At 40.5% G+C, this 25,027-nt stretch overlaps 2 pseudogenes; both read right to left on the reverse strand.

Annotated features, from left to right (window-relative positions):
• Positions 1-286: 286 nt before the first annotated feature.
• LOC129355216 (NACHT, LRR and PYD domains-containing protein 12-like) lies at positions 287-11,725 on the reverse strand (annotated as a pseudogene).
• Positions 11,726-12,244: 519 nt separating this feature from the next.
• On the reverse strand, positions 12,245-21,453 carry LOC129355212 (protein NLRC3-like; annotated as a pseudogene).
• Between the last annotated feature and the right edge of the window lie 3,574 nt (positions 21,454-25,027).

Raw genomic sequence — 25,027 nt, forward strand, 5'->3', positions numbered from 1 at the left:
AAAAAACACCAAAAAACACAATTTAATAAACAAACATGCAGCCTGAAAACTTTGAAGTGAACTTTATTTTATATGACATTATTACAAACTAAAAATCCATGAGAAAAAAGATCAACTTTCCAAATGAACCAGGATCAGATCAGTGAGTCGTTAATGGAGCTGAATTTGAATTTCATCTATTGATCAAGAGACAAAAATATCAGACAGTAAACGACAGGCGTCTAAATCAAACAAAAATCTTCCAACTCATCGGTTTGATCCAGTCAGTCTCTTTATGAGGCCACCAGCACAAAATGCTTCCTCCTTTCCAGACATTATTCCCAGTTCCACCTGCAGAGAGAAGAAAGAGCAACAGCAGATCAGTGATTGCTTGAATCTCCAGCACCAGTCAGTGACGCAGCACATCAGTTGTTTCTTATTTATGGACGTACAAGCAGACAGTCGTGTGGCAAATATTCTAATACAGCATCTTAGAGCAAATGAGATGCAGAGGTTTTCACAAAACATCCAGCTGTGTAATTGAGCTTTAACCTCATCCAGGCTGTGAAGGCTGCAGTTTTCCTCCTAACACTGAGAATGAGTCAAAATTCAACGTCTTTGCTCTGATACCAACTTTGTTCTGGACAATATGCTGACAACACACAGCTGGACTCACTGAAATCGCCCTCTGACCTTAGAATCTCCAGATGGTAGTTTGCACTTTTCTCCAGATCCTTGAGTGGCTGAACTTCTTCGTACTTCAGGTTATTCCTGCTCAGGTCCAGTTCTGTCACACGGGTCGGGTTGGACTTCAGAGCTGAGCCCAGCAAAACACAGCTGGTCTCTGACAAGCTGCACAGCTTCAGTCTGAACAAAGAACATTTTCACAATTTGATTGAATTCAACCCAATTTAATTCAATGTTTAAACAAACAGAATCACATTTTAGATTATTCACATAAGGAGTAAATTTATAAACAAGATTCCTGATCCTGTCAATATTCTCACCTTAAATCAGGAGGTTAAACTCAATCACTCAAAGACAAATATTAAACACTTATTTTAAGTAAATAAGTTGATCATAGGCCATGAAACATATGGAGACATTTTCTATCCAAATCTTTTAACATAAGTCTACTAACATTAAACACTGCAGTCTTTCACTTCGTATGAATTCAACCTTTACTGATGTAACTGAGATGAAACCACAACAGCAGCAACTTTTTATAGAGAACGAGAGCAACAAGAGTCCTGAAGCCTTTCAGAGTCACTGGAATCCTCACCGTGTTCAACTCTGAGAACCGAACACTTTGAAATAACTTAAACACTTTGAAATAACTTAAACACTTTCAAATAACTTAAACACTTTGAAATAACTTAAACACTTTGAAATAACTTAAACACTTTGAAATAACTTAAACACTTTGAAATAACTTAAACACTTTTAAACAATTTAAACACTTTGAAATAACTTAAACACTTTGAAATAACTTAAACACTTTGAAATAATTTAAACACTGAAGTAATGCTGCTGGAAGTGAATTGCTTAATTTATTGTTTTTAAATTTACTGGATTATGGGAAGTTATGGATGATAAATGCACAAAGTTAAACTCAGTTTGTTAAATCATGAGAGGAAATATAAAACAGAACTAAACTTTTTTGGAACAAACCAATGAGAAATAGACTTTCTAATGAAGATTCTCAGTGTGGATTATTAGCCATATGTCTGCAGTATGATGTCAATGCAGCTTAAATCTTACTTCAGTCTCTGTATTTTGCAGAAAGGCATCTGCAGGAAAACACAAAGTTCCTTCACTCCAACATCTGTCAAGGTGTTCCAGCTCAGGTCCAGTTCTGTCAGGTGGGACGGGTTGGACATCAGAGCTGAGACCAAAGATTCACAGCTGATCTCTGACAACCTGCAACACTCCAATCTGAAAAAAGAATAAAATATGTGAGCTGAAGCTACTTTGCTGCAGGTTAAATGCTACAATAGAGAAGTAAAGAGCTTTCATTACAGTTAATGTAACTTTACTTGACCCTAAAACTCAATCAGCTCCATCTATGCAAACTCATTGTGTATTTAATGTCTCTAATTTCAAAGAAACATGAAAGCCAGTAGATTTGGAGGAAATTTGATTTTTAAAGCAGATAAATAAACCAATGTTGAGGATTCCATTAAAATGTGTTTTCAGGTAGAATATTAAATGTAAAACTGACTGTAAGTACAGAAACAAACAGATCTAGAACCTTATTGTTGTATGTAGTACATTAAAGACAGTTTGAAAAATGAAAATGATCTTTTACTGAACAAGCAGTGAAGAAGTTTTTACCATAAGGATCCTCAGCAGCTTTCACAACATACATTTCAGCCCAAAACTAAAACATGGTGTCTTACTTCAATTTCTGCAGTTTGCAGATGGGATTGTGTAGAAACCACAGAGTATCTTCACTCCAGCATCTTTCAGGTCATTGCAGCTCAGGTCCAATTCTGTCAGATGGGACGGGTTGGACTGCAGAGCTGAGACGAGTGAAGCACAGCCGACCTCGGACAAACTGCAGCCCTCCAGTCTGGTTAGAGCACAAAACATGACATCTGAGGCTGTCGAGACACTGACTAAAGATGAAACATTAACACATAAAAGTCATACAAACATAAAGAAATATCTAATATTACAACTAATATTTTGTCCAATAAAATTGATTTCATGAATTAACAGAAACGGAACTGCAATAATCTGAATCAGGCATATTAAAGCAGAGAATCGTCTAGGATCCAGTGTGCCTTGACCTGGATCCTTTAGGCAAGGCAGGTTTAATGTCTTGCCTGGAACTCAACTGCCAACCCACCAGCTCCAAAACAAAGTGCTAGCTGCAGCATTAGCCTGCGGGCTTGAAGACATTTCCTCACAATGTTTCTGTTCTTTAAAACCTTGTTAATGAAAGTCAGCAACAAATATTGAACTTTCAATAATAAATGTAATATCTTAGAAAGACAAATAACATTGTAACCTTCACTAAATATTTAACTCATTGTTTTACATCATGATAACTTATGAAAAGAGGTTAAAAAAAACCTCACCCAAAGTTCAGTATTATCTGTCTGCTTCCAGTTTAGTGTTAACTCGTCTTTCACATGGTAAATATCAGAACTAAAACTAAAAACATAATGTCTCACATTAATGCCTGGAGGTTGCAGAGAGGATTCTGTAGAAAAGCACATAAATCTTTCAGGCCATCATCCTTCAGGTCTTCGTTTCTGCTCAGGTCCAGTTCAGTCAGATGAGACGGGTTGGACTTCAGAGCCGAGACCAGAGAAGAACAGCTGATCTCTGACAAACTGCAGAGATTCAATCTGAATAAAACATAAAACATGTCAAGTAAAACCAATAGGATGCAGGTTAAACTAAGTACTAAATATTTATAGTAAATGTAGATTAATTTTAGTGAACGTCCCCAGAAATGTTTTTCTCCAGCCTCCTCCTTCAGCTCAGATCAAGTTTCTTGCTCACTTGTGTTGGGATTTTTCTTCAGTTGTATTCTGTGTCTCATCATCAGAGGTGAGCACAATAACACAGACTGGTAAACTGAGGGCTTTACTTTTGGCTGAACTCTTTCTTCACTATAGCAGACTGAAAAAGTACCTGTATAACCCCAATCCATCAGTCTGTCTGCTGTTCCAGCCTACAATCACCCATGAACAAGAAACCAAGTGTAGAGTATCTGTCAAGATATTTGAGTCAGATCAACTCAAAGAGACAGTCCACCTCTTTCTGGTTTAGAACAATGGGCTCAAACGTACGGGAGGGGACAGTCTCTTCCCTTCTTACATTCACCAGTGACCTCCTGCAGTGACCTCCTACAGTGATCTCCTGCGGTGACCTCCTGCAGTGACCTCCTGCAGTGACCTCCTGCGGTGATCTCCTGTAGTGACCTGCTGCAGTGACCTCCTACAGTGATCTCCTACAGTGATCTCATGCAGTGACCTCCTGCAGTGACCTCCTGCGGTGATCTTATGCAGTGACCTCCTGCAGTGACCTCCTGCAGTGATCTCCTACAGTGACCTCCTACAGTGATCTCATGCAGTGACCTCCTACAGTGATCTCATGCAGTGACCTCCTGCAGTGACCTCCTACAGTGATCTCATGCAGTGACCTGCAGTGACCTCCTGCAGTGATCTCCTACAGTGATCTCCTGCGGTGACCTGCTGCAGTGACCTCCTGCAGTGATCTCCTGCAGTGACCTCCTGCTGTGACCTCCTGCGGTGACCTCCTGCAATGACCTCCTCCGTGACCTCCTGCAGTGACCTCTTGCAGTGACCTGCTGCAGTGACCTCCTGCAGTGACCTCCTGCAGTGACCTCCTGCAGTGACCTCCTGCAGTGATCTCCTGCAGTGACCTCCTGCTGTGACCTCCTGCGGTGACCTCCTGCAGTGACTCCTCCGTGACCTCCTGCAGTGACCTCTTGCAGTGACCTGCTGCAGTGACCTCCTGCAGTGACCTCCTGCAGTGACCTCCTGCAGTGACCTGCTGCAGTGACCTCCTGCAGTGACCTCCTGCAGTGACCTCCTGCAGTAACCTCCTGCAGTGACCTCCTGCGGTGCACCTTGGCCTGAAGAAGCCAACAGAGCCATATCATTCCCAAAAAGCAGAGATTTTGAAGATCCCAAACAAGACAAAATTGTTCACAACCATGGCTTGTGATCCTGATTGTGAACAAAGAATCAGTGTTACTGGTTATGAGGGGCAATCCTAGCTGAGTAAGTTTTACAAGAAGTGTGAGAACTGTGACCTTCAGTAACTGGAACACACTTGTTGAAGTCCTCGACTCGTTTCTGTGCATAAACAGACAACAGTCAGGACGTTCCCTTCAGCAGAAAGTCAATCCTCTTGCTCCTCTGAGAAAAATTCTAATCAATCTGCAGGACCTGATTGGTTTTCACTTTGTCTTGAAAGTTTATACCTATTTGATTACATTTGCTTGAAAAGTTGGATCTTAAAATGAAAATCAAAGCATCAATTAGTCATTTTAGTTGGTGGAGGAGGAAAATGGAGAAAACCAACCTCAGGGTCTGTAGCTTACAGACTGAACTCTCCAGTAACACACACAGATGCTTCATTCCAGAGTTTCGCACTCTGTGAATCAAACTTATATCCACTTCAGTCAGGCGGCAGGGGTTGGACTTCAGAGCTGAGGCCACAACCTCACATTCAGTTTCTGAGAGTCCACAGCCAACAAGCCTGCAATTAGACAAACAGTACTCCATTGACTACATGTTGATGTCATCATCTGATCACATTGGCTCTATAGAGGCAAGACACTGAAGATCTGCAGTCAAACGTGGCTTGATACAGGTCATGGTTCAGGATATGTTTTGTGACATAGCTTAGGCCCTGAGTTGATCATGGATTGGGTTGTAATTAAGACATTAATGCAGGTAATGATGTGGTCATTTTGGACCTGGTTTGGGTAATGGTCAGGTTCAGTTAGAGGTTCAGGTCCTGATCAGGGTTACTAGTTATGGTTCAGGTCATAGTTTGGATCATATGCAGCTCAAATCATTGTTTGTCAGAGATCAGTCTGGTTACATCTTTAATATATGAACATAAACAGTCGACAGTAAAACAGCTTGTAGCTCAGTGTTCCAGGAGATGCAACACTTGGAAAGGGGAATAAGCACCGTGTAGACTGCTGCTCATATCTGACACGGGATAGCAAAGCTGAGTGAAGTATCTCCAGAGCATCTCCTAGATAATGGGAATACAATCCCTAAAATATGAATGAGGTGATATACAGTACAGCAGCAGTAAGAGCAGCCTCAGTAGAGGAGAAGGTCAGCCAAAATCAGGAAAATATGGAAAGTCGGAACTTTGTTTCTGGAGTTCTGGGAATATATATCCACAAATAAAAAGGACAGCCAATCAGATACCCTGCTTTAGTATTAGGTTGGTCAAAAGAGGTAATTCACCTGGTAATAAAGCACAAAAACACAAACCAGGGAAGATTTCAGCTGAAAGTTGTGCAGAAGCTCAAAAACAATCCAGTATCTCGCAGCAGGATATAAATCACTAGCAAGAAAGTTATGCATCAGTGTTTCTCAATTTGGGTCCTCAGGGACCCGTCTATTCTAGATGTGTCAATGTTCCAGAACATCTGGATCATAAAGGAATGAGCATAAAAATCATTAACAACGTGCAGAGGACAGAGTGATGAAAATGCTCACCTGTGATTGTGCATAATTATTGAACAATAAGGCAAAAACATGATGGCTTTGAATGTATGTGTTGTTTTAGGTAAAGATAAGAAGGGATAAAACATTCTTTAACATTCACTTCTGACAGGTGACATTACACATGTTGTAGATAAGTAGTCCTAAAGTCCAGCCCTGAAGGACTGCTGCCCTGAAACTTTTAGATGAATCTATGTTCAGCACACCTTAACATAGCTGAGCTCATCTGCAGAAATCTATAGAGTTGAACCAATGCTAGTTGGGCAGTTCTGACATTTAATTCAAGTATGTAGGACAAGAGACAGACCTCCACGAAGCTCAGCATTTAGACATATTAATGATGAAAATACTACAAAGAATGAAGCAATAATAATGCTGAATAAACAGGATTGTGGTAATGCTGAATCAGCATTCACACAGTAAAGACGTCTGGACTCACCGAGCCTTTCTGCAGTTCCTCACAGCTGGAATCAATCTCAGTCGTCCATTCTCTGATGTGTACTTCTCTAGGTCCAACTCCTCCAAAACCTCCTCTGACATCTGCAGAATGTAGGCCAGAGCTGAACACTGGATCTCTGAGAGCTTCCTCCCAGATCTGTTCTCTGATTTCAGGAACTGTTGGGCCTCCTGAAACTGAGAGATCCTTCATCTCCACCAGACAGTGGAAGATGTTGATGCTTCTGTCAGGAGAGATTTCATCAGTGTTCATCTCCTTCAGATTATTGATGATTTTCTGGATGGTTTCTGGACTGTTCTCTGTCTGACCCAGAAGGCCTCCTAACAGTCTCTGGTTGGACTCCAGAATGAGTCCATGAAGGAAACGAACAAACAGGTCCAGGTGGCCATTTTTACTTTGGAAGGATTTCTCTAGGACTTTTTTCATGAAGTCCTCCAGAGATGTTTTATAATACTTTTGTCCCAGGAACTTCTCCATCACCTCTGAGTTCCTGCTGGTGAAACAGTGGAACATGTAGACTGCAGCCAGAAACTCCTGAATGCTCAGATGAACAAAGCAGTAGACTGGTTTCTGGAAGATCACACTCTCTCTTTTGAAGATCTCTGTACAAACTCCTGAGTACACTGAGGCCTCTGTGACCTCCAGACCACACTGCTCCAGGTCTTCTTGGTAGAACATGTTTCCTTTCTCCAGATGTTCAAACGCCAGCCTCCCCAGCTTCAGAAGAACTTCCCTGTCAGCCTCCATCAGCTCCTGTGGACTTGTCTCATGTCCTCCATGGTACTTGTTGTTCTTCCTCTTTGTCTGGACCAGCAGGAAGTGTGAGTACATGTCAGTCATGGTCTTGGGCAGCTCTCCTCTCTGCTCTGAGGTCACCATGTTCTCCAGAACTGTAGCAGTGATCCAGCAGAAGACTGGGATTCCACACATGATGTGGGAGGCTCCTGGAGGTCTTGATGTGGGAGATGATTCTGCTGGACAGCTCTTCATCACTGAACCTCTTCCTGAAGTACTCCTCCTTCTGGGTGTCGCTGAAGCCTCGTACCTCTGTCGCCCTGGTAACACATGAAGGAGGGATCCGATTGGCCGCTGCAGGTCTGGAAGTTATCCAGATGAGAGCCGAGGGAAGCAGGTTCCCCTTGATGAGGTTTGTCAGCAGAACGTTGACTGATGATTTCTGTGACGTCAAAACCAGCTGACTGCTGCTGAAGTCCAGTGAAAGTCTGCTTTTCATCCAGGCCATCAAAGATGAAGAGGAGTTTGCAGCCAGCCAGCTGCTCTGCTGGGAGCTTCTGGAGTGTTGGATGGAAAACATGGAGCAGGGAGAGAAGACTGTGCTGCTGATCTCTGATCAAGTTCAGCTCCCTGAACGAAAGCAGAGCCACCACACTGACATCTTGGTTCTCCAAGCCCTCTGCCCAGTCCAGAGTGAACTTCTGCACTGAGAAGGTTTTTCCAACACCAGCGACGCCGTTGGTCAGAACCATCTGATGGCTCCATGTTGGTCAGGGAAGGTTTTAAAGATGTCATGGCACCTGATTGGAGAGTCAATGGAGGTTCTGGATCTTGGGAGCTCTCTCTAGTTGCATGACCTCATGCTGGGTATTAACCATCTCACTTTGTCCCTCTGTGATGTAGAGATCAGTGTAGATCCCGTTGAGGAGGGTTCTACTTCCTGTTTCATCACTTCCTTCAGTCACATGTTTACATCTCGTCCTCAGACTGATCTTATGTTCCTCTAGAACTTCCTGCAGAACAACATCTGCTGAATAAAAAAGAAGACAGTGTGTAGAGTAGAGAGAAAAAAAAGTTTTAAAAAAAGTTGGAACAAAGGCCTTTGGAACATTAGGATTTTATCATTTTAGCTCTGACTTTCTACTTCAAATAATGTGTAAACAATTGTCACATCCATCCTCAGATTGTTATTCTACTGTTTAAACGGCATTCTTTGTTTATTGTCCATGTGTCTTTCTCAAGGACGCGATGGAGCGGAGATGGAGACATGGAGACTGAACCTGCTATTGTGGGACAAATCCTGAAGAATGGAATTAAGCTCTGGTCGTAGATGTTCAATCTCACCTGGTGAAGTTCTGGGTCTTTTCCCACACTGGGGGCAGGACAATTCTGATGAAGCGGACTTGGTCCCAGTATGATCTGATGCACTGTCTACAGAACCAGTGTTCACAGCTGGTACGGACTGGATCCATCAAGACCTCGTGACACAAAGCACAGCAGCAGACGGCTGCTCCTCCACACCAACGCTTCTGTCCTCCCCTCCATCTTTGAAGATATTTACCACTGAAATAATTCACTGACAATAAGGTGGAGCTGTTCTACTGAACACTTTGGTTCAAGAAGTTCCAATGCAACAACGAACCAATGTTGGCTTGCAAATAAACTCAGAATATTAAGGATTTTCTTGGTTGAAGGGTTTATTGCATTATATTTGGCTTTATGATTAATCTTTTGTTTATTGTATTTGTCTGTTTCAAACCATTTCAGGGACAATAATTAGGCCCAAGCAGCAGCAACAGCACTGAGAAGGCCTATTGTAATCGCAACATTTCCTATTTGTATTTTTCCAACAAATTGCACATCCACATCTAAGAGGCCTTAACCATATCAGAAACTCACCAAACTTCACCCAGAATTGTCCACATCAAAGTTTGGATTTCCTATAGAATCAAAAATGTAGCCAAACTGCTTTACTTTCCAATAGATGAAAAGTTGACTAATTGTTTGATTGCCAGAAAGACGGATAAGCAACATTAGAAATGTCACAATGTTCAGTTTCTTTTATGTTCAAAATAAAGTTGGCTCTACTAACTTGACTTTATGATTCCCTTTTGGACTTTGGTCTTCTGCTCATTTTGTAGCTTTATTGTCAAGTTGTTTGCAGTTGATCTTTAGTTACGTCCATGTTATGATTCTCATTCCTGCTTTATTTCAGTTTTCTATCACTCTATGCTCTGTGTTCTCATGTCCCATTTTGATCTGACCGCTGCTGTTTCTGGGTTTATTTGGCACCAAATGTTCTGAGGGATCCAGTCCGTCCATCTGATCAGTCGAAATAAAACCAATGTTAAATGTTAACTTTTTTTACATCTTCTCTGAAATGGATGGACAGCTGAATATTCTTTCTAGGTTCTAGTTGTTTTTGTACTTTTTAAATAAGACTAAATAAACTAGTAACCTTTCATTGAGACATGATTGTTTTCAGTCAGTAATTCTTGAATGTTTATAAAAATAAAGTACCATTTTTGTTAGCAGAACTTTGCATTTTAACTTGCTTTGGGCATTTTTGGCAGTGGATCAGTTAGAAGCTGGTTCTTACTCTGTGTCTGGGGCTCCTGGTTCAGTACTGAAGTGAAGCGGTTGTTCTTTGACCAGTCACTCCTCAGAGACAGACAAATGGATCCTGGAGGTTTGCTATCTCTCTGTGGTTCTGACCTCTGAAACAAACATCTTATTCAAATCACATTAACCAAAAAAACACTAAAGAAGCTCTGAACATAAACTGTCAGTGGGTTGAGACATTGCTGTACTGATTCTTTGCTTTTTCAGATTTAAGATTAAATGAAAAATCTTACAATATGTTCATGCAAGATGCCAGTCAACTAGCTAATATCACCGTTTGTCTCTGCAGAGTCTCTGAAACAGAAATGTATTTCTTACTTGATGTCGGAGGATCCAGCCTCATTACTGAGGTCTGGAGGTCTTGATTTGGACGAGACATTATTCAGGAAAGGAATGCTGGATCCTGGAGGTTCTGCTTTGTCTTCCTTTAACTCATCCATCATCTAAATTTCAGTCTGACAAACAGAAATGAGTAACACTGAGTTTTTAGTTGTTATTTTCCAGTTTATCATAAAGAAAGCATATTACTACCTAAAAAATAAAAAAGACTCATTCCAACAAGACTAAGAATTTAGTTCATGCCTTTGTTTTAAGCAGACTTGATTATTACAACTGTTTTTCTATCAGAAAAACATCAATGTCAGTTTCAGCTTCTTCAGGAAGCTGCTGTGAGAATCCTTAGAAAAAACACAAAGACTGGGATGTCAGTGCAGCTCTAAGGGTTTATAAAGCCCTTTCTAAAGCCTAGTCTGATCTTCTCCAACGCCATTAAAACCATTAAAACCACTAAAACCACTAAAACCATCTGAAGCAAACTACTAACCATTCCATGAGTCAGAACTAAATGAAGCAGCTTTCAGCTTTTATGCTCCAGAAATCTGGAATATTTCCAACTTCAGTTCCATTGAAATTAGTTCAAAAACTCATATTTGCTGTTGCTCACTCTTAACCTTTCAAAGTGTTTTTTAAAAACCTTGTTTAGTCTTAATGTATTTGATGTTTTTTCTGATTGTATGTTGTCTTTAACTTCTATGTTTAAGTGCTTTGAGTTGCCTTTGGGTGAAATGTAAAAGAAGCTGATTTGCATAGTAACTGCAGAAACTAAACCAGAGTAAAAAAGGAACAATGAGGATAAAACTCACCTTGATAAAGTTTCCTCTCTCTGTTCTGTTCTCTTACTAAATAGAGTCTGAACTCATTTCTCCTGATCTAGTATCTGATTATAACTGACTCACCTGAGACTCCTCCCCCCGTCCAGCTGAATTTACCTGTTTAAACATCTTTTTTTGTAATTCTTCTTCCCTTTGCATCAATAGTAAAGTTGAGCTATAAAATTTAAACAGTTTTTCTGTTTTTCTTTGGTTTTTTTGCTAATTTAAAGTCAGTTTACATTTGCAGGAAATATATATTTTTCTCTGTAAACCACTAACTTTCTGACTGTAAAAGTCGTAGCTGTGTTTTAAAATCAAACTGGATGAAGATCTCAGTTAGTCCCGGGTTCAGTAGTTGTTTGGTTAGCCTGAGAATCAGCTCATATCAGACTTTAGTGGATTTGGTTTTACTGTGACTCTGCAGGTTTAGTTCAGTCTGATTTCAGGAGATTTCGTCTAGAAAGACACTGAATGCTCTGTGCTGCAGAGACGTTTCACTGTGACATGCTAACAGCTCAACTGACATGCAAAACTGTCAGCTGAGCTGATATTCAGAAAAATGACAGAAGTAGTAACTGCTGCTCTACTTGTAGGAAAACATCCTTCTTCAATATTCAAGGTCCAAAGTATCTGATATATTGAGGGAGTAATTACTTTACAGCAGGCAGTAAAAACAGACAAACACACTGTGGTGGTTTTAACCAGCCTGGCGCATGGATGAGCTGCTCCACATGTTGCTGCTCTACAGGAGGAATTCGTTTCAGATGGAGCCACAGATCCAACAGAACCAGAACCGCTCTGCAAGAAGAACAGAGAAAATCCCCCAAACAACATCGGAAAGTCTCTGAGAAAATGTTTCCAATGTTCAGCAAAGGAGGTTCTACAGCAGATGAAACTTCACGTGTTTTAATCTTTCAAATTTAACATAGAAAAAAAGGAAATAAGAAAATTTGACTTAAAATTACAAAAAAGTCGACTCTTCCATTGGAAGAAACCATCACTTCCAGTAGTAAGATGACCAGAGCAGCTCAAAGATCTTCAGGATAGATTTAATATATCATCTATAGAAAATACAAAAACTTATTTAGAATGAAGAAAATCTGTCTAAATTGTTGAGATGAGCTTTACTTTAATTTTTTAGTTACAAAATGAAAAAGAATCAACTTTCCAGTAGATCTTCACTGATCCAAAGATCAGACACAAAATGAAAGACATGAGAAAATGAAGAGGATGAAAATCTTTCATCTCAGAGTTCATCATCATCATGATCCAGTCAGAATCTCTTTAACTGCTGCAGCTTCGAAGGATCAGCAGGAAACAGAGACGATTCTCTTCTTTATAAAGCTCATTTCCACTTCCACCTGCAGAGAGAAGCAAGACGCACAGATCAGATCAGCGAGTTTCCAGCTTCTCTCCAGCAGCAGTCAGTGACGCAGCACATCCAGTAGAAACAGCAGCAGGGCCTTCAGTCCTGATCAGAGCAGCTTCCTTTCAGCTCTCATCTTAACGTGTTGCAGTGAACACACTGAGCTCCAAGCTCACACACCTACACACACCTTGTGTGAGGTGCTGAACCATTTCACTCCTTACTCTGAGATCTTATCTAACCAGCTCTGTCCTTCAAGCACTTGGATCTCTAAGCCTGCAGAATATAACCTACCTCAGAAATCATAAAGAATGTATGTATCTGGTTTATTGGAGAAGACTTGCCTGGATGTCTAACAGTCTACAGTCGCATTACCCAACCCTCTTCTCTCAATGCATTAACCAGCTTTAGCATCCAGAAGCCTTCTTCACGTTGATCCGTGGTGCAGGAGGAAATGACACATTCAAAGCAGAGAACCTTTGAAGCCATCGCTGAGCTCAGAATTGATCCTGTAGCATGTATGCTACAAGATGTTTAAAAATGACATGTTAGCGGATTAAACAGTTACAGCTGAAAAAAGTAGCAGATACAGTAAGTGCAGGTGACATGTCTGTTACATCCATGTCTTCAGCACAGGAACCAAAACAGGGACCAGGACCAGTTCTACAGAAGTATCGGCCCGTTTGCCTGTCCAGAACCACCCAGCACAGCCATCTACTCACCTTAGACCTGATACAAGATCCTTCAGCTGCTGAACATCTGAATCCTTCAGGCTGTTGTCTCTCAGCTCCAGGTCAGTCAGATGGGAGGGGTTAAAGGTCAGAGCTGAGACCAGAGAAGAACAGCTGATCTCTGACAAGCCGCAGTTGTTCAATCTGAATAAAGAATAAAAGATGTGAGCTGAAGCCAACAGGATGAGTTAAAGAGTGACTGAAATTAAAAACGACAAGCTACTGAATCAAGACCTGTTGACTTCATCTCCAGCTGCAGCTGCATCAAACTCATGTTCTCCTGCCAATTTTTATTTCATAGAAAACAATATGGATAAATTAACTATTTAACAATTATTCTATAGCTTTAACATCGTTATATCATGGTGAATTTTCACTGCATAACTAACTTTAACTGATGACAGACAGAACCAGAACCTTATAGTGTGACATGTTTGAGTATCTTAGTCTGCAAAATGATTCAACATCAGAGTTTTTCTATATGTTCCTGTCAGAGGGATACCAGGAGCTGAAATGTGCTTTTTCTGCAAGTGGTGGCGCTAACCAGCTGTTGGTCAGAGCGAGGTGCTTTAAACCAGCAACCTATCGACCGCAGGATGAACTCCGACCTCCGTCACCCAGAAACAAGAACTGAGATTCTTTAAAGTCATCCATAATACAATGGATGACTTTGAAAAATAAATCATATTAAAGTTGTAAATTAATTCAAAACATTCAAATAAAAGTCCAATCTGCATTTTTCATTCTATCTTCTTCTTTTCCTCATTGTGTAAGACAGCTGGGACATGCAATCGTTTCTTTTATTTATTTTTTAAGAAATCATGAGAAGTTTTGAAAATGAAGAAATTTTTCCTCTACCAAACTAAACTTCACCATGAAGATTCTGTGTGTGGAGCAGTTTAATATCAATATGTCTGTCGATTCGTGTAAACCCAACTTTAATGTCATAAATATTAGCTCCAAACTAAAGCATGATACCATAAACTAAAGCATGATACCATAAACTAAAGCATGATACCATACCTCAATTTCTGCAGTTTGCATTCAGGATTCTGGAGGAAAACACAGAGCTGCTTCACTCCAGAATCCTTCAGGTCGTTGTAACTCAGGTCCAGTTCAGTCAGATGGGAGGGGTTAAAGGTCAGAGCTGAGACCAGAGAAGAGCAGCTGATCTCTGACAAACTGCAGCTCCTCAAACTGAATAAAGAATAGAATATGAGGTGAAGTTAAAAGGATTAATAACATTAATTAATTTCACTCAATATAACATAAAAACGTGACACAAGGCTAAAAACAGAGGATTCTATATTCTACTGCCAGACAGGATTCTGCATTACAAAAACACCAATGTACTATCAATCTCTTTTTTAACCAAAGAAACAAGAACAAATTTCTTCATCAGATTTGTGTTGTCTCAAATTTCATCAGATTTCTTCATCCAACCATCAAAATTGTTTAGAGCTCAATGTTGTGTCTGTTAAAGGTTGAAGCTAATGAGACACATTCCTTTTCCAGTTTTCATCATATTTGGAAACATTTCGGAAAAAAAATGCTGTTTATTTTTTCAAAGATTTTTCCGCTTCCATTCTGATTCCTTTATCATGAGCTATATTAGATAATGCTCAAATAATGGAGAGGATATTTTCAGAAAGTCTGAAGTAATTTTAAGAAGTCCTTGCATTGTTTATATCCCATTTATCTCAAAAAGGCTCCTAGACTAAAGAGCTGAACGAGATTAGAAAAACGGTTGTGCTACAGAAAGACAGGATACACATTAACAGCTGTTGCTAGTAAAATCCTGTTGTCAGCTGGACCAATTTCACCCAAGTCTGACAAAAAGGTTTTTCCTTCATTCTGCTTCATTATTCATTGTCTTGTAAACTCTCTGCACAATATACAAATTAACGTGATAGAGCGATCTCATCTAGTAGTGCTTGGTAATGAACTTTTCCATTTCATACACACTCGTCATGTATGAAATCCAAATACAGAACTAAAGGTGCTTTTCCACATTAACTGGCTACCGCACAACTTGCCAGTGGAAAAATGCCTTAAAACTTTTATTTCACCTCAGATAAAGTTTTTGTGCCATTTAATCAAAAATGTTTAGAATTAGAATGAGTTACTATAATATGTATTAAAATGTTGGTGAAAGAGTTTAGTTCAATAGAGAAAAACAAACCTCAGGATTTTTACTTTGCAGATTGAACTTTCCAGTATGTCACACAGGTGCTTTATGCCAGAGTCTCTGAAGGTCCTCACTCCAAAAATCTCCCTTATTTCCAGTTCAGTCAGGTGGGAAGGATTGGACTTCAGAGCAGAGGCCACAATTTTACATTCACTCTCTGAGAGTCTACAGCCAACAAGACTGAGATTAGAGAACAAGTACAGTTAAAATTAAATCAGACAATCTGATGCAGATTAAAATATGAATGTTATGTCATCATCTGATAAACATCTGCTGTTTACATAATTTTTCCATAGACATAATCCAGTGAAACTGTTCAGTTCACAGTTAAGATCATGCTTCAGATTATGGTTTGGGTTATTGTCCTGGTCTTTATTCATGTTACAGTCGTGCTTTAGGTCATATTTCAGCCTGCTTTAGAGAAAAGGATTTTTCAAAATATTTAAACACATTAAAGTCATATACAGTATATTTCATTTTAAGTGTTTAGCCATATATCAGGTTAGTTATTAAAAATGATAAATTAAATAATTTTATAGAAATATTGTATGGGTAATAAGGGTAGCTCTCCTGGACTGGAAGGTTGGGGCGGCGATACCGCTGTTCTGAAAGGGCTGCTGCTGCAGAGTGTGCACATTTCAACCTCACAGGGATCACAATTCTAAGTGTTCCTGGTGAGGTTTAATCAGGGGTTCTGGACAGAAACACTTGTTGGTTAACTCAGATACAGGAAGAGCAGTGTGATTTTATTCCTGGCCCCTGCAACACTGGACCAACTGTACACCCTGAGCAGGAAGCTAGACTGGTTTACATGTGCTTTGTGGACATCTGAACATCTGGACTCACCGAGCCTTTCTGCAGTTCCTCACAGCTGGAATCAGTCTCTGTCGTCCTTTCTCTGATGTGTTGTACTTCTCTAGGTCCAACTCCTCCAAAACCTCCTCTGACATCTGCAGAATGTAGGCCAGAGCTGAACACTGGATCTCTGAGAGCTTCCTCCCAGATCTGTTCTCTGATTTCAGGAACTGTTGGGCCTCCTGATAAACTGAGAGATCCTTCATCTCCACCAGACAGTGGAAGATGTTGATGCTTCTGTCAGGAGAGATGTAATCAGTGCGCATCTCCTTCAGATTGTTGATGATTCCCTGGATGGTTTCTGGACTGTTCTCTGTCTGACCCAGAAGGCCTCCTAACAGTCTCTGGTTGGACTCCAGAATGAGGCCATGAAGGAAACGAACAAACAGGTCCAGGTGGCCATTTTTATTGAAAAGAGATTTCTCCAACATTTTTTCCATGAAGTTTTCCAGAGATGCTTCACTGTCTGTTTCTTCCAGGAACTTCTCCATCACCTCTGAGTTCCTGCTGGTGAAACAGTGGAACCTGTAGACTGCAGCCAGAAACTCCTGAATGCTCAGATGAACAAAGCAGTAGACTGGTTTCTGGAAGATCAGATTCTCTCTTTGAAGATCTCTGTACAAACTCCTGAGTACACTGAGGCCTCTGTGACCTCCAGACCACACGCTCCAGGTCTTCTTGGTAGAACATGATGTTTCCTTTCTCCAGATGTTCAAACGCCAGCCTCCCCAGCTTCAGAAGAACTTCCCTGTCAGCCTCCATCAGCTCCTGTGGACTTGTCTCATGTCCTCCATGGTACTTGTTGTTCTTCCTCTTTGTCTGGACCAGCAGGAAGTGTGAGTACATGTCAGTCATGGTCTTGGGCAGCTCTCCTCTCTGCTCTGAGGTCACCATGTTCTCCAGAACTGTAGCAGTGATCCAGCAGAAGACTGGGATTCCACACATGATGTGGAGGCTCCTGGAGGTCTTGATGTGGGAGATGATTCTGCTGGACAGCTCTTCATCACTGAACCTCTTCCTGAAGTACTCCTCCTTCTGGGTGTCGCTGAAGCCTCGTACCTCTGTCGCCCTGGTAACACATGAAGGAGGGATCTGATTGGCCGCTGCAGGTCTGGAAGTTATCCAGATGAGAGCCGAGGGAAGCAGGTTCCCCTTGATGAGGTTTGTCAGCAGAACGTTGACTGATGATTTCTGTGTGACGTCAGAAACCAGCTGACTGCTGCTGAAGTCCAGTGAAAGTCTGCTTTCATCCAGGCCATCAAAGATGAAGAGGAGTTTGCAGCCAGCCAGCTGCTCTGCTGGGAGCTTCTGGAGTGTTGGATGGAAAACATGGAGCAGGGAGAGAAGACTGTGCTGCTGATCTCTGATCAAGTTCAGCTCCCTGAACGAAAGCAGAGCCACCACACTGACATCTTGGTTCTCCAAGCCCTCTGCCCAGTCCAGAGTGAACTTCTGCACTGAGAAGGTTTTTCCAACACCAGCGACGCCGTTGGTCAGAACCACTCTGATGGCTCCATGTTGGTCAGGGAAGGTTTTAAAGATGTCATGGCACCTGATTGGAGAGTCATGGAGGTTCTGGATCTGGCAGCTCTCTCCAGCTGCTTCACCTCATGCTGGGTATTAACCTCTTCACTTTGTCCCTCTGTGATGTAGAGATCAGTGTAGATCCTGCTGAGGAGGGTTCTACTTCCTGTTTCATCACTTCCTTCAGTCACACATTCACATCTCCTCCTCAGACTGATCTTATGTTCCTCTAGAACTTCCTGCTGCAGAACAACATCTGCTGGAGCAAAACAAAAATTGGTGTAAAAACATGATTTTGTGTAATTAAGTTGAACAATACCATCTGGAGCATTAAGTTGTATTATGAATATAATGTCTCTGTTTTCACATGATGTGATGCGCAACAGGTGGTTCCATCCTTAGAACCAGAACATTTCTCTATTATCACATATCATACTTTTACCTCTGTTCTGTGGCCGGTATTTTTTCAGTTATGCTTTAATCCACAAAGCAGATCAGATGAATAAATGCTGACAAAAACATGTCCCTTACATGCATTACCTGCTCTTATTTTACTAGTTGTAAATGATCTTTTCCCACAAATACACAGGCTGAGAAAAAGAAAGATGTTTCCCTCTCACATTTTTCAACCTTAATGAAAGAAAACTATGATTTTCTTAGTTTTCTTAAATTGAAGTATTTAAAAAATACTTAAATCTGGCAGAACAGGTCGTTGAGTCTGTCAGAGCCTGGATTGGGTGTTTTTGAAGAACAATTACAGATTTGAAATGATGTGGAACTGATTTGACTCTTTAGAAGTAAATTACAGATTGTTAGAAATATTACAAGTTGGATATACTAATTCAGAAACGAACCTGCAGCATATTGTCAGAGTAAATAAGGTTTGTGTCACTCAGACTTCTGTTCCGTCTTTCTGTAAAAGCAGCAGTACAGCATGTTGCTTTTCCCATCTTTTTGTCTTTTGGCAAAAAATGAGCACTAGCTTTAAGAAAATGTTAAATTTCAATGAATTGAGCACAAAGTGCTGAAAAAGATCCAAGCAAACCCAAAAGGTTATTAGGCTGATCACAAACCTTACATTTAGTCTAGCAAGAAGTTCTAAAAACATTGACCCAAAATTCCGACTAAAGACACGGAATTGGTTCAACAGAGATGTTATAAGAACATCTGATTCTGGATGTTCAGTCTCACCTGGTGCACAGCTGATCTGACTGGCTGTCAGGAGTCCAGTTTCTGTTCTTCCCCGTCTGGTGTTTGCCGAGAGACACCTGACAGTGAGAATGAGGAAATAACTGAAATGCTCTCAGAGAAAACATTGACTTATCTTGTAGGAATGCAAGGTATCGTGTTTGGGGGAAACTCAAGAATCTACAGTAGTAAAAATTAGTTTTCACCTGTCTTGATTTAATTTTTATTAAATGTTTATCATACTTCAGTGTTTCAGAGAATCAAACCTATTTAAATATTAATCAAAGACAACACAAGTACACATAAAATGCAATTTGTAATTGAAGGAGTTTTGGCCCCATAAATATAATAATTAATTGGGCAACCCTTTGGAAAGAACTGTAATGTGATAACTTACAATAAGTCTTTTCCAGAGCTGTGGAGGAATCTAAGCTCATTCATCTTTGCAGAAATAGTTGTCATTTGGCTACAGTGGTTTTCACCACAACATCTTCAAATGATTCAGGTCAGGACATCAACTAGGACTCTCCAAAGTCTTCCTTTTGTTTTTCTTCAGGTGTTCAGAGGTGGACTTGCTGGCAGGAGTAGTACAAGATTTTGGTAGATGGCAAAATGAATGATTCCATTTACCACAGAAAGTCTTCCAGGTCATGAAGCAGCAAAAACCTGACCATCAAACTACCACCTGAAAAGTAGTGCCATCTCTTTGGAAGTTCAACTTTTGCCATGTCAGTCCACAGAAGGATTTTCCAAAAGTCCTGGGGATCATCAAGACGTGTGCTGGAAAAACTGAGACATGCCTTAAAGCTATTTTGCTCAGCAGTGCTTCTCATGTTGGAGCTTTTCCATGCAGGTCATTTTTGCCCAGCCTCTTTCTTATAGTGGAGGCATGACCTCTGGCATTAACTGAGGGAAGTGGGCCTTGCAGCTCATTGGATGTTATTGTGGGATCTTTTGTAAATTTGGATGAGTTGTTCCTGTGCTCATAGGTCGACCAGCCTGTCCTGAGAAGCTTTTCCATGTTTATGCCTCTCATAAGAAATGGCTTTATAACAATTTCCAGACTGATGGACATCAAATACTTTCTTCTTCTTCCGCTCCTAAATTCTTTGGACCTCAGCAGAACTGCATTTTTAACTGATGTTGTCTTTGACTAAAATTTAGACTGGTTTGATGTTCTGAAACACCAAAAAGAAATGGAAAGTAAGTGAAGAAAGGTTTGGAGGGGGAATCATGTAGAAGCTTTTGTGATTTACAGACAACCCCTGGATTGTTGCTCCTCATTTTCACCAATTCATTTACTCTGGACTTCTGATTTGCTGACCAACATTCTTCTAGTGTATTCAGCTTTAATTTAACTTAAAAGAAATTTAAGTTACTTTTTATTTACACACTAAAGATCTTCCAGTTAATATTAGATGTATTATGCCTCATTTGAGTCATGTGACTCAGTTAGTAACTGGTTTCTTACTTTTTCTTTGAGAGTCCAGGTTCATTACTGAGGTCTGGAGGATAATCTTTGGAGACGGCCGTCTTCACAGACTGACAGTTAGATCTTGGACGTTTTTCTCTCCGGTTCAGAAGATCTTCCATCTTCTGGACGACAGTCAGTCTGAGAGAGACGTGTTCAGAGGATCAGAGGAACCTGATTCCAGCAGGTAACATGTGGGTTTGAATTGTTCTCTCCTTCACTTCTTCATGACCTTCTGATGCCTGATGGCTCATCTCTTCAAAACCTCCTGAAAACCTGAGTCCATGAAGGAAATTAGAGGTAAAACAGTTTAAAAAACAACAACATTTTAACTGAAGTCAGATGTAATGAATGAAGCAGTGAGCATGTTCTGTCACATTGTGATGTGTTGGTCCTGAACAGTAACTTCATCATATGTTGGAGTGACTCCTGTTGGAGGTTTCAGTTACAGAAGCGGTTCTGAAACCTTTCAGGTCCAGACCTGCTTGAGAGGAAGATGGTCTGCCAGTCCTCCTGCTTGTCTGAGTCTGAACAAGATCACCAAGATGAATCAGTAAAAGATGTAACATTTTAACATCAATCTGAACATCAGCATCACCTGAAGAGCAACTTACCAGCAGCATTTCTCATGGTAACATACAGCAACATAACTACCTAATAACAGTAGCATGACTCCACAAAACTTGGGACACTAACTGGACCTGATGACCCAGAACCAACTGCCCTTTAGATAGGAAACTTCAGCAGGTCAATCTAAAATCTTTACTTTGTGTGATCTGAAAGGCAGAAGACGCTGTTTTCACACATACTGGTTTCAGTCTCAGTAAAAGGGTTCAGCAGTCATAGTTTGAGGTCTGAAATCCAAATGTTGGGTCAGAGAGTAGGAAGAAGACCGCTCTAGAACCATCCTTCCAACCAGAAGGATTTCTCTAATTAGAAGGATTAGAACTATTCCTAATTACTGCTGTGATCTGTCCTCCTGTTCCTGTTCCCAGTGGTTCAGTCTGTCTGACAGGAACCGGAAACACTGACTGTGAAACACCGACTGTGAAACACTGACTGTGAAACTGACTGTGAGCTCACAGCTAAAGAATCAGGACAAACGGGTCAGTCCAAGATTCCCACAGAGAACAACTTAATTAATTTTCTGCTTCCCTGTCTGTCAGGGAAGCAGACAGAAAGGAGGAACCGGAAACACTGACTGTGAAACACTGACTGCTTTGTTTTGATCTGCACTGAGAGGCTCTAAGTTCATTTGAACTACCTGCACTAACACAGATATTTAACCCCAATTAGAAAATAAAACACTTCTCCAAAAAAATACACACAAGTATTTTGATCATCTGTGTATATAGATGACCACACTTGTGGTCATTTCTCTGCAGCAGGTTTAGACTGAAGAGAATAAAATAACATTTATTTTATTCAGTAAAATGAATATTTGAAATATCACTCTAAATGCGAAATATATTAATAGGTTTACTAGTAGGTGTTTCTAAACAGTTGCAGAAATTCAATTCAACCAATACAGTAGCAGATATTACTAATTTTCTAATGAACAAATGTTTTAAAAAATGAGTAAGGCTCTGAAATAGAATAATGGTTATAGTGGTGAAGATGTTTTCTTGATATGTAAGAACTGTGGCTAAATGTCTGACAATTGAGTGTAAAATATGGACTCTAGAGGCATTTTGTTGATTTACATGTTTACTCAATTATATAAATCTAAATAAAAGCAGAAAATTAGATATCAGCAGCATAAATCAAGGTGATTTTGTTATGGCTAAGACATTTTATATGTGACACACAGATACTTCAGACTCGGGTCTGGCTACACACCCAACCCTGCAGGACAAGTTTTCCACAGGTCCATCAGTTATGATTAAAAATCTGATTCAAAAAGTTAGAAAAAGGAGAATAAAATTACCAATGATGCATTCAAAAGAACTTTGTTCTCATAACAGGAACTAAGAATCTGACAGGAGCCACAGGCACATGAAGCCAGGAGTTTGGTTCTGAAGGAGAACCAAACTGAGTTCTGGTTCCCTCCACAAAGAGAAAACCCAGAGAAAGGAACACAAGGATAAGTCAACACTCACCCTGATCCAGTTTCTCTTCTCTTCTGGAACTAAATAGAATCTGAGCCTGTTTCACCTGATCTGATACCTGACTCACCTGAGGCTCCGCCCCATCAAGATGATTTCAAACTTTCATATCTTCTTTCCTTTGTGTTGACGGTTGAGCTATGAAACACTGATGTCATATTTGATTGATATTTAACTGATTTCTCTCAATTTTGAGCTTATTTTCAGTCAGCATATTGTTGCATGAAGGAGTTTAGTTCTCCATAAACCAGGAAACTGATCAGCAGAAAATACTGCAAGATCTGATCGCTTTAGTTCAGCTGTAATATTTCTGTCTTTATTTCTACAGCATTTAACCTTTAGCTGCATTTCTAGACGGATCATTTTCTACCTGAGATCATTTTTTTTTCGTTTCAAACCAAACTGGATGAAGATTCCAGTCAGAACTCTGGGTCCAGTAACGTTCTGGTAAAACAGGCTTGATCAGAATTGTGTGGATCTGGATGTAGTGTGGTTTTGTCGAGTCTTATTTAAGGGGATTTCTTCTCCAAAGTGTCTCTAAGTGTCTCACTGAAATGTTCCAGAGCCTCCAGCAGCTCAGCGACGATCTGTGTTGGTTGGAGACGTGATGTGGAGGTGACTGCTGCAGGTCATCATCCACCTCCAAGCTGGATGCCCTACAATGGAGCAGGGGCCACAAAGCAAAGCCAGAAAGCAAAACATGTTGCTTTGCAGGAATAAAGCAACATGTTGGTTTTCCTGAATCTTCTCCACCTTAAAGCTGTTTCAGAGGAAATCTGAGGGAAAGTGGAGCTGAAGACTTCAGGAGGTTTTAAAGCTTCATGTTTGCCTCTATGTGTCCCTACATGAAGCTGCTGCCCTCCCTCTGTCCCCTGCAGCAGCGCCACCTGCTGTCCAAACCAACTAACTGCACCCATCAACCTTTCCTATCTGGTTCAGTTACTCTGGAAAGCATCGTGTGTTGCTGCTCTGCTGGAGTCAGACAGGAGTCATGGTGGAAAGTTCAGATTTCTACTGAAAGGAACTAAAAGATCCTCTGAACTGAAATCAGCCAGGAAATCATTCAGGAATCTGTGACCAACCTTAACACTGACCTCCCAGACGCCCCCTGGAGGACCTTCTCCTCTATTACTGCTTCACTAAGAGGAGAGAACCAGTAATGGACCCGACTCTGATCTTTGGCTCCAGATCAGAACTGGATAATAACTGGTTCCATTTACTTGAGTGACTTTTTGGGGAAAAATACTTTTAGGAGTATTTTTACTGTGCTGCACTTTTTACTTTAATTCATTGGTTCTCTACCTCCAGGCCACACAGACCAGATGTAGTTTGATAAGAGGTCTGAGTGAATCCATGGACCTTCATTCTGCTGCCAGCCTGAAGGAGTCAACTGACCTCTGACCTCTGCTCTCCCTTGAGGAAGCCCAGGGCCGAAGGCTGGACCAGAGCTTCCAGAGACCCCAGTCTGATGATTCACAGCTTCTCCAGTGATGATGAGGATCAGACCTTCATCATCCTCTAGAAGATGAAGAGACAATTTCTACCAGGGATGAAAGAAGACCCGTTGTTCTGAGACCTGGACCAAGACCAAATGTTTAGAACCGTGATAAATATTTCAGAACATCACTTTCTGTTCACCACAAAATGCAAAAGTTAAGGAAAGACGGTTAATTACTCAACCAAAACTGCTTGGTATTAAACTAAGAACCACCATAATAAAACTACTAAGGTTACTAAGTGCAGCCATGCAATGATGCACATTTTCTAAAATTTAATCTGCATAACAAAGTACAAATAATCCATGCATTTTTACTCATTGCTTGCATTTTGGAATGCAAGCAATGAGAATTCAGAAATCTTCTTGAATTTTGTCCATAATGAGTTTTCCTTTAGCAGTACAAGGGTAAATTTTAATAATTAAAGCATTTGCGTTCTACTGTTGTATAGTGTAGTCTTACAGATGAAAAGTATCCCACTTGAACATGATAATCACAATTTAAAAAAATCTAACTTGTCCAGTTTCAAAGGAAAGCAACTGAACATTAACATTATAAAATATGTCAAAGCAATGCGCAGTGCACCAATTCAAGGAGATTCAAAAACTGTGGTGAATGTCAGGAGAGGCTAACTGATGAAAAGTAGTCATCCAGGAATTCAACATCTAAAGCTCTGCAGGCATCAGTGCCTCAGTTGAGTAAAGTTATGCTCAATCTCGCTTGAGTTTTGCAGAATGGTCAAATGGCCCTAAAAATGCTGCTTTTTGGAGTGTCCTTTTTCCTAATACTGGACTTAAATCTGAAAGAGATAGACACTGAGCAGTCTATTCATGCTAAATGGAACAATTCTGCAGAGCATAGTGGGCAAAAATTCCTCCACATTGATGTTAAACAGTGATTACTAGTTACTAGGAACATTTGATGGTTGC

This window comes from Poeciliopsis prolifica, unplaced genomic scaffold (genome assembly GCF_027474105.1).
Source record: "Poeciliopsis prolifica strain line A6 unplaced genomic scaffold, Auburn_PproV2 SCAFFOLD127, whole genome shotgun sequence".
In the NCBI taxonomy this organism is placed as follows: Eukaryota; Metazoa; Chordata; class Actinopteri; order Cyprinodontiformes; family Poeciliidae; genus Poeciliopsis; species Poeciliopsis prolifica.